The 11486-nt window shown below is 31.2% G+C and overlaps 1 long non-coding RNA gene and 1 pseudogene across 2 annotated transcripts; both read right to left on the bottom strand.

The window, feature by feature from the left end:
- On the bottom strand, nucleotides 1-1710 carry LOC145133715 (uncharacterized). Of its 2 annotated transcripts, XR_013718698.1 has the most exons (7): nucleotides 1406-1710; nucleotides 1182-1275; nucleotides 1029-1102; nucleotides 857-950; nucleotides 497-781; nucleotides 271-400; nucleotides 1-182 (listed from the first exon to the last, which is right to left on the bottom strand). It is a non-coding gene; the product is annotated as an uncharacterized LOC145133715 (long non-coding RNA). The 2 variants fall into 2 exon arrangements; XR_013718697.1 differs by having other exon boundaries at nucleotides 1182-1710.
- Nucleotides 1711-3644: 1934 nt separating this feature from the next.
- LOC145131815 (GCN5-related N-acetyltransferase 1, chloroplastic pseudogene) lies at nucleotides 3645-9509 on the bottom strand (annotated as a pseudogene).
- Nucleotides 9510-11486: the final 1977 nt, after the last annotated feature.

The following is an 11486-nucleotide window of genomic DNA, read 5'->3' as shown; positions in this document are numbered from 1 at the left end:
TAGTAAAAAAGTTTATTTCATTGAGTAAAATGGTAACTAAAAAAAATTAAAAATAAAAATAAAAATAAATAAAAAACATAAAACTACAACTTTTTGAATAACTTATATTTGTTTTTGGATTGGATTTTTTCCCCCTTCTTACTTGAAGCCAAGTCGTTGGTTTGGAAACCTCTTTACGTTCTCTTCATCATGAAGGTAAGATTACAATTCATGTTAGGATGGAATAGGGTGAATGGCTACCAAAGCAGGAAAAAAAAATCAAAAACATACCACTGAAAAGCTCCAATTACGTCTCATTGGTGTTGCTCTATTAGAGCATCTTTCAGCAGCAAAATGGAGAATAAGATCTTACTTTCAATTTTGGTACCATGACCAGACCATGATTTCAACCAGGATCACCCTAATGTGTACAACATACAATATAAACAGTCAATTGCAGATGAACAAATGAAATCTAAGCGCAAATTAAAACATGGGGCTGACGATGTTATCGTACCTTCATAACCCGATGTGAATTCCTTGAGTAACACGACATGTAAATAAACCAAGAGAAATGGAATTTACTTAGAAGAGAGTCATAGGGAATTAGTGGTGAATTTCCTTTGATCTCATGTGCGACTATATTCTTGCTTATCGTTAAGTACATCACAAAGCCAATAGTTTAGCGATGAAATGCATTTGATAAACAATTAAATGTGGTCACTGAAATAATTATGATACAAAAATGCAGTGAAATTGCAATCCTTACAAAGTCAAACCTGAACTTTCTTACATGAACCACCTGTCAAACATGAATATTCATATCACAATTACACCAGATCAATGAAAATAAACAAAGATGCATTGAGCACATTACCTATAGTAAAGGTCTTTCTGTTAATGTTCATTTACACTTGATCAAACATTATTTGAGTCATTTTGTCAAGCACCTGGGGTGCATTTTCTGTAACCTGCCAAAAAAATTACAAACCCAAGGTTCTTAAACCCATTAAAAGACTAAAGATGCATAAATGAATCCATGGACTAACCACTTCAATTTTACAGCCCTTCTCAACGAAAGTTGGTTTAACCCCTCAACAGAAGTTGATTTAACACCAATTAACTGCATACATCATCCAAAATTCAAACAAACTTTAGAAAAATATAGAATCAAATCTATTAAAGAGTGAAAGTAAACTTACATGTGCAAAAAGCTACATAAACCTCACGTTTTAATTTCTGAATTGAAACGTGAAATATGGTGATTACCAATATTTCCAGTCAGTAACAGAGGAGCTGGGATTCCAAATCCAAAAAGAATTGAATCATACGTTTGGGAAATTTTCAAAATTTGAAATCCAAAATTGAAATTGAAAGGATGAATGAGAAAATATGCTATCCCTGTGCAAGGCCATCTGGCCATTACCATGATATCCTTCTTTCCTGGCCCGTTTCTGAGTGCATATGGCTTAAAGACAAATAACAAGGTGGAAACTTATAATCGATTCATCAGATTTAAGGTAGGAATTCGATGCTAGAGAGTGGTGGTGGGTAGTGGTGGAGACAATGGTGTATGGTGGTGAAGGTTGCTGTTAGGGAAGAGAGAAGGATAAGAGTGGTGGTCGTGGTGGCTAACGTTAGCCGATGAAGGAGATGGAAGGGGTGAGGAATGGCACGTTAAGTTGTTTGTGTCTAGTTTGTTCAGAGAGGCAAATTTGGTATTTATATACAATTTAGTTCTGATATATATGAAGAACGAATCCCCTTTATTCCTTCCGCATTTATGGTTCTTTGATTTGAATATTTCAACTAAAATTTAGGGATACAAAGAGATAAGGAAGAATGGTTGGCCGATTTTGATTTTTCTGCAATGCATGAAGTTTGTTGTATATAATGCATTAAGGGATGTACCTCTTAAAATTCAGCATTTAGGGCTAAATGCTTATTAAGGTGTATATATATATATATATATATATATATATATATATATATATATATATATATATATATATATATATATATATAGGGTGAGGTTCAATAGAGAACCATAATTAACCAATGAACCAATCGTGAGCGTCGGAAATCATAACGATCAACGGCGAAGGAAATAGATGTACACTTTTACATTGGACGCACACACATCGGATTATACCAAAAAATCCACCAATTACAAAAAAACTCACCACTTTTTTTCGTTTAAAATTTCTTTTAGGCCATGTTTTTTATCAAAAAAAAAAAACGAATATACCGTTGTTCACGATTTTTCGTCCTCTTTCCATAGAGATCCATGATGATATATAAAAAACGAACTTTTTTTTTCGAAAAAAACTCACTTCATTTTCTTTAATGAAAAAAGTTAAGGTCTATTTTTTATAGAAAAATATTAATAAATATATCAAAATTCATATTTTTTGTACTTTTTAAACATAGATTCATATTAATGTTAAAAAAAACGATATTTCAGTTCAGATTCACATTGTGAACCTTTTCAGATTCATATTGTGAACTTGTTCAGATTCACATTGTGAACCTCCTCAGATTCACAGTGTGCATAATAATAAGTCAGATTCACAGTGTGAATCTGAACTGATCGGAGTTTTTTTTCACATTGTGAATGTTAAAATTTGAAATATTTACAGTTTAGATTCACAGTGTGAATCTACACTGATCGAGGTTTTTTTTTTTTTTTTTGTGAACCTTCTCAGATTCACAGTGTGCATAATAGTAATTCAGATTCACAATGTGAATCTGAACTGTTCGAGATTTTTCATATTGTGAATGTTAAAAATTGAAATATTTAAAGTTTAGATTCACAGTGTGAATCTACACTGTTCGAGGTTTTTTTTTTTTGGTTTTTTTTAATCGGTGTTGATGTTTATTAATAGAGTACAAAAAATTAATATTTTTGGTATAATTAGTTTTTTTTTGATAAAAATAAACATAAATATTGAAAAAACTAAGAAAATTAAGTGAGTTTTTTTCGAAAAAAAAAAGTTCGTTTTTTATATATCATCATGGATCTCTATGGAAAGAGGACGAAAAATCGTGAACAACGGTATATTCGTTTTTTTTTTTCGATAAAAAACTTGGCCTAAAAAAAATTTTAAATGAAAAAAAGGAAGTGAATTTTGTTATAATCCGGTACATGTGCGTCCATTATAAAATTTTACAACCCTTCCTTTTGCCGTTGATCGCTTTAAATTCCGACGCTTTGGATTGGTTCATTGATTAATAATGGTTCTCTATTTAACTTTCCCTATATATATATATATATATATATATATATATATATATATATATATATATATATATATATATATATATATATATAAGTAGGATCAAATGAGAACACCAAAAAGGTTGAGAACGCGAGAACAGTTCTTGAACAATCAATTTATAAGGTAAATTAGTAATTTATATTTAAATGATCCCTGAATATCAGGTATCTGACCCACTTGTTTCACCTTTCTCTCTCCCCTATGTATATGTTTTCCCTCTCTGTTTCTTTAACCTAGCCGCCAACGCAAAGGGAGAATGCATTCTACAGCCTTCATCATCTTCTACCTAATTCATCAGGTCAAGCAACAAAGTCATCTTCAAGCGATTGTACATCACTGTGATCACTTTTCTCACAACCGAACACCATGGAACCCAAATCTATACAACTATTTTCTCTTATTCTTTCTTGAATACACCATTCCTCTTATCCCCTCTGGATCCGAAATAAACCCGAGAGGTCTATAGAATCCCAAAACTCATAGCAATGTTAGTGATTCCCTTTTGAAGCAGCTCCTCCACCACTCTCTCCATCACCGCCTTCCCCAACCCAATCCCCTGAAAATTCGGATCCACCACCACATCCCAAATAATAACATTGAATACGACGTCGCCGGTGACCCTAGCAAACGCCAACGGTCTCTTCGTCTTCTCATACTCCACCCACAACAACGAATATGTATGCTCCAGTGCCACTTTTATCTTGTCGGTGTCACGTTTTGGGAAACCGACGGCGACGAAAACGGAGTTTAAGTGGTCGAGGTTCAGGTCGTTGATTGTGCGGCGGAAGATGAAACCCCGCGATTCCAGTTCTTGGTCGGAGATGGCATAACCGGAGGACGATGAAACTGCCGCAAAGGACAATTTGCGAGGGTGGTGGGTGATCGGAGGTCAGAGGCGGAGGAGTGATCGGAATGGAAGGGAGAAGTTCCCCTGAAGATTATAGCTAAATTCATATGATTATTGTTTTTTGTATTCATATGATTATAGCTAAATTCATTTGTGATGGAATTGTATTCATTAATGATTAGAGTTGTTTCTCTCTTTGTTGAATAGATGAGAATGTTCACTATGTTTTAGATGTAGTTTAATCATTTATGATTAAATCTATATTTATTTGTGATTAAAGCTATACTCATTTGTAAATAAAAATGTAATCATTTGTGATTAAAGTTTTCATTTTGTGAGAATATGACGAACTCTTAGAAAAATTTTATTTCGAGTTGATGAAAAAAGACATTGGATTTCGTAAGGTTTTTTATTTGTAAATAAAAATGTATTAATTTATGATTGTAATTGTAGTTTATTTTTTTAAGTAAATAACTTTGATTTTTTTTTTGTTGAAAAAAAAAACTAATAAAAACCTGTTTACGTATTCCAATAACTTAAAAAGAAAAAAAAAATCAATTATTTTTTTTATTATTTTTTTTGCTTTTTTAGGTAAATATTATGATCGCTAGATTTTAGGAGTTTAGGATTTAATATTAATATTTTAAAATTTAATCTAAATATTATAAAATGATTGGTTCATAAGCGTTCTCACGTTCTCAACCTTTTTGGTGTTCTCATTTGATCATTTCCTTATATATATATATATATATATATATATATATATATATATATATATATATATATATATATATATATATATATATGAGAAATTAAATATCCTCCTAATTTTCTTTCTATTTATCTTCCTACCCATTTGAAATGATAACAAGTGTACTAAAATATCATTAGTTTTATCTAAATATGACATTTGTCACAATTTCATGTGGGTAGGAAGAAAAGATAGTAGGATATTTAATTTCTCTCTCTCTCTCTCTATATATATATATATATATATATATATATATATATATATATATATATATATATATATACTACGGATGAAAAATTTTTAAATATAATTTTAATTAAATTATAACTTAATTATTGATAATTAATAATAAAAACTTTACTAAATAATAAATATATATGTTTTGTCAGTAATATCATATATGATAACATAATTATTGGTTGAAATTACGAAATGATATTGGTTTGAATATCCAATTGCCATTTTGTATATGTAGATATGTTAAAAATACAATTACCAATTTGAAAAAAAAAATCGGTTACGATTGATAGGTTCTGTAATTCGAATAAACTTCAATTGAGAAATTAACTAATAATCAAATCTCAAATAAATAATAGTTATAAATCATGATGCGTAATAAATTTGTCTTTTTGTTTCTATGGTGTTACTTTAATAAATATAAAAATGTTTTATGGATATTTAAGACGATGTTTAAGAATAACTTAATCAAAAATGTTAATATTGTATGCTGATATATAAATAAAATTGACTTATTATATTGTTGACTATAATATATAAAATGACATTTAAACAAATTTAAGTAATTTTAAATTGCATTTTAATAAAAACGACATTTAAGTTTAGAATTATAGATGTTTATTTAAATTATATTTCTTATAATATTAATTGGGGATATAAAGCAATGAAAATTATGTAAATATTTTTAATATAACAAATGATTAAAAAAAACATTACCCGGTTGATTCTTTTAAGTGTTATTATGTATATATTGTTTTTATTTCAAAATATATATACAAATTTTTTTTTACCAAAATACCCATCAAACCTCCCTAACCCCCTTTTGCCTTTGGCTGTAATAGAAATAAAAACCAAAAATTATCCCTACATATAATTGTACCCAAAGTACAATAACACCCCAAACAATGCAAACGTGAACAACAAAAAATTAAAAGATGGAAAAATTAAAAGATGTACATATAACTCACCAGTGTAAACAACAAAAAATTAAAAGATGGAAGGGAAGGATGTGGATCAGTTTGACTTTGAGCATGACCATTCACCATTATATATATTCTTTTTTTGAACGACACATCTATATTAAAAAAGAAAAAGATACAAAGAGGTTAAAACTACAACAATTTACAACACGAAAATAACCTTATAAAAATGAAATTGGCGACATTGAATTATAAGGAGCAAACCAACCTTGTCAAAGTACTTTCCAGACTAATCCATCAATAGCAATGCACTTTCATGTACTATCATGCTATAGCAATGTACTTTGAATTGCAGCCAACATTAGCAGCAAGAGTTAGCAACTCCCATTACTTAAAGCAAACATAAACAAAACACCATGATATAGAAAAATGAAATTTGAAATGGGTTTTTTGGTTTAAGCGGGAAAATAAGAACATAATAATACAAAAAAAAAAAAAAACTACCGACTATGGCCACCATGAAAACCTAAAAAATTTAATCAATACCCCAACTTGAAATACCTTACAGACTAAATATAAAAAAGCTCCCCGTTTATATAAACATCACCAAGACTTCCATTAGTAATTATATATCTGAAATGAAACTTTCGCTCTCAACAAAGGGTAAAATGCTCAAGTCACTAATAACACTACACCAACAGCCATGAAAACAGAAAACGCTAGAGTAAACAAAGGTAGAAGAACATCAATAGATACCTTTAAGTAGAATGCACCAAAACTGCACCAAACCAGAAAAATAATGAAGGGACAAAATGGTCAAGTCTCATTTTTAATATTTTAACATCATTTTAAACATGGTCTATACAACTAATTACTTTTCATATTTATATATATGTGTTATAGAAAATCTTAGATTTTGTATTCGATATATAGTTTTATAAAAAACTAAAGTATGAATACGAATGGACAAGAAACTAAAGTAGCATTCAGTTTTCTAATTATACATAGAAAACAACATGTTTTAAATGAGTTGTTCTATATCTTCAACAAAATCAAACGTGATAATAGAATTTGATATTCATTCCATTACTTCTTGGATTGTAAAATCGGCAAAAAAGGTTAGATCAAACATGTATATTTTGAATCTATAGATAGTACCTATTAAATAATGTCTAACTTTGTTTCTCTTCTATAAGAACCTGAATAACAAAATGAAGATTAAATGTAAATCTTGGATTAGTCTTGTCATGTCTTCACCAATAAGAACAAACTAACCAATTAAATATCGAAATAACACACAAAGAATGCGAAAACATCATGAAGATACCATTAGATAATTAAAATGAACAATTACGTAAAGATTAGTATTCTAATTAATGTAAAAAACAATATTGTTGACAGTAAGTAACCATATGAACAAACATCATGAAGAAACCTTTATAGTACTTGGACAATAAATGTAAAATAGTGTAAAAAGAAAAAGATTTACCTATTGTTTTCTTAAAAAAAAACTATAGAAAGACCAAGTTTAATTAACACAGTCTCCAATGGTGCAAAGGAGAAAGAGAGTAGATTGCACCAGTCTATTGTGTTCCTCCAAAACGTTAGACAAAAAATAAACAACCATCAACATAAAATATGAACAATTTAGGGCTCAAATAGAAAAAAGAGATATCTGACTAACCTTTGTTGATTTCTACATACAAAAAGAAGGTATGCCAATTTTTGTCCCCTTATAGAGACGATTAGTGGCGATGGCTAGGGTTTTTAGAGAAAAAAAATCAAAGATAGAGGAATAGCTCTTCCCGCTGATAACATTTCTACCATGAAGCAGACAAATCAAAAAGCTACTAATCAGCGAGATACCCAAAAAGAAGAAGAAACACATGGCATAGATACGGAGGACGGGATATTCAAATTTCAATTTTTAATCCCTCCGTTCACGGTGTAAATATCTAGAACAAAAATCACGCCATAAACATCAAAAGTCCTTATTTGTAGGAACGAATTATGGGTATACGATAGAATATGGAAACCGATTTGCAGAATATTGAGTCAATTAATGATACAACCGAAATGCTTATATTTAGGAATTGAAATTGAATGTCGATGGATGATGGGAATAACTAGACGGGAAAATGAGAGAGTAGAATGGTCGTGGGATGACACGTGGCATAAGGCAGTGTTTAAAAGATGACACGCGGCTGATGTAGGAGTTTTTTTATTAAGAATATATATATATATATATATATATATATATATATATATATATATATATATATATATATATATATACATATATGGGTGTTTCCGTTATGTGGGAATAAGAAGTTTATAATTTTTTTTTTGTAACTTTCACACTTATGTAATAAATCAATTTGAGACTGAAATCAAATCGTTTTAATGTGATAATGCCGAGAATTTGATAACGAACCTTTTCTTACCCAATTGCATTCAAATGGAATTCAAATTCGTTTTTCTTGTCCATACACATCACAACAGAACGGTGAAGTAGAAAGATTCATTTGTACTATAAATAATATTATTCGCACCTTCCTCTTTCAAGCTTTTCTTCCTCCTAAGTTTAAGACCGAAACCCTTCTTAATGCTATCTTCACTCTCAACTTACTTCCCACTACTACTCTTTCTTTAAAAATTCATTTTGAGATTGTGTTTGGCTTCTTTCCCTCGTATTCTCATCTACATGTTTTCGAATGCCTCTGCTATCCAAACATCTCCTCCATTTATACTTACAAGTTCTTTCCCTGTTCGTTAGCATGTGTATATCTTGGACCCACTTCCGATCACAAGGGCTTTCGATGCCTTGGCCTTATGACTCAAAGGATAATCATCTCGCGCCACATTGTTTTTTATGAACATCACTTTCCCTTTAATGAATTCTACGTTCCTTCATCATCTTTCGACTATGACTATATTCTTCCCAATGATCATACTCCTCCATCTTTCTCGCCTCCTATTCCTACGACTATTCCAAGTGATCCCTTTCCCGTACCATCATATTCGACCTCATCTTATCCACCATCTCCTTTACCACCACTTCGTCTTCCTAGTACATACCCTCCACGTGCGCATGAAGGTCCTCATCATTCTGTGACTACTTGGTCCCAACCTAGTTCTCTCAAACCTCGCCAAATGTTTTAATCTTTCCACTACTACAGAGGTTTCTCCCATCCATCGTTCCACCTCTCAAGCTCTTTGTGATTCCAAATGGAAATTTGCTATAGATCTTAAAATGAATGCATTGCATTCAAATCACGTGGGATCTCGTTCTTCCTCCTGCCAATGCCAACATTGTTGGTTGTTAATGGCTTTGTTATCACAAGTTCGATATTCATGGAAAGTTGGATCATTATAAGGGTTGGTTGGTTGCTCAGAGTTTTTCTCAACAACCTGGTCTTGAATTTGATGACATATTCAGTCGTGTTGTCAAACCAAATGCCATTAGTATCGTTATGAGAATCGATATCTCTCGTCATTTCCTATACATCAACTTGATGTTAAAAGTGATTTTCTTCATGGCGATCTCATAGAGGAGGTTTACGTGAAACAACCTCCCGACTATGTTCGTTATCAACACCCGAACTATTTTTGTCGGCTTCTCAAAGCCATGTATGGTCTTAAGCAAGAACCTCGTGCTTGGTATCAACGCTTCGTCGTCTACATCTCTTGTCTCGGGTTTCGCAGTAGTCGCTCCGGTACATCCCTTTTTACGTATCATGATGGAAATGAGACCAAATATCTCCTTCTCTATGATGATGATATTATCCTTACTGCCTTTGTTCCGTTTCTCATCATACGTGTTATCTTACGTCTGTCCTTTAAGTTTTCCATTATAGATGTTGGTCCCTTATCTTTTTTTCTTGACATTACTGCTACTTGGTCTACACAATGTATGTTTCTTTTTATAGACTGCTTTTGTCAAGAAGATTCTCTCTCGTGCTGAAATGTCTTCCTGAAATCACTATAACAAACTAACAAACTTAAAACCAAAGCTTCCTACTCTTGGTAAGCTTGTATCTGACCCAACCTTATATCGTAGTCTCGCCCGTGCTCTTCAATATATGACATTCACACTTCCAAATATTTTGTATGTTGTTCAACAAATTTTCCTGCATTTGCATGATCCTCGTGAACCGCACTTCTTTGGTATTAAGCGTATTCTTTGATATTTATAGAATACCATATCTCATGATCTCTACATTCGTGTGTCTATTGTCGATCATTTGTTTTCCTATAATGACGCTGATTGGGCACGTTGTCCTCAGACCTGTCGGTCCACCGTTGGGTTTTATCTCTATCTCAGTGACAATCTTGTTTTTTGATCGTCCAACGTCAACATGTTGTCTCTCGGTCTAGTGTTGAAGCTGAGTACATGGGGTAGCTAATATATTTATTAAAGTTGCACGACTTCGAAATGTTAGTGCTAATGTTAGTACTATATACTTAGCTTCTAACCAGTTCATCACAAAAGAACCAAAGATGTGGAAATAGATTTACATTTTGTCAGGGAATGCATTTCCATTGGTCAAGAATATGTATTGCATGTTCCATCTACTCATCGGTTTGTTAATATATTTACAAAAGGCCTTCTTACACAATTATTTCTAGATTTTCATATCAGTTTAAACATTTATGAAATCCCTTCTCAAACTGAGGGGGAGTGTTAGTTTATATTTATTTTTACATTTTATATAGTGTATGGTCCTTACAGTAAACAATGTATATGTACTCTATATATACGACTATGGAATATAAACAAACCCTAACGGGTATTTTCATAAATCCAATAGAAGTAAACCTAATGGAATAAACCCTAACTTCAAGGAACTTATTAAGATTTATGTATCTTATAATGTCATGAACTATGATGGGTAATCAGGATCTTTGGCCACAAAGGCACAAACATTGAGGAAGCATAACCAATTAAAACTCAGTAACTAATAACTCAAGAGACAAATCTCTTATACAACCAATCTAGGCAACTAATTATACAACTAAGGAGAGGTAAAAAGAAGCCATACACTCACAGTCATTGTTTTCTTCTTTCTCGGTTGAATAGGTGGAATAGAATCCAAAGTAGGATTCATCTTCTATGATCGTACCCAAGGAACTAATTATCCAAAAGATTTGACTTTCAAATATTTTCACTTAAGCCCCTGATAATCTACAAGTTTTCATTAATAAGTTATATAAGTAACTAATTAACAAACTATATTCCTATATTATCTTAAGTTATATTTTTCTTTTTTCTGTACGTGACATCCCCATTTTCATGGCTAAAAAATATCGTTTTATTTATATTCATTTAAAAACAGAGTAATCTTCGTATAGTGGAATTTGTCTCGTAAAAAGTAATTTCGAAGAAATGTTTTTTTATTATTAAAACTTGGGATGTCATAACTGATATAAGAAAGATAATCATAAACGTAAATATTACTGGCCTTACAACATAT

This window comes from Lactuca virosa, chromosome 8, assembly GCF_052849685.1.
Source record: "Lactuca virosa cultivar CGN04683 chromosome 8, Lactuca_virosa_CGN04683_v6, whole genome shotgun sequence".
NCBI lineage: Eukaryota > Viridiplantae > Streptophyta > Magnoliopsida > Asterales > Asteraceae > Lactuca > Lactuca virosa.
The sequence above is the reverse complement of the archived record's forward strand: the minus strand, read 5'-3'. Positions and strand labels throughout refer to the sequence as shown.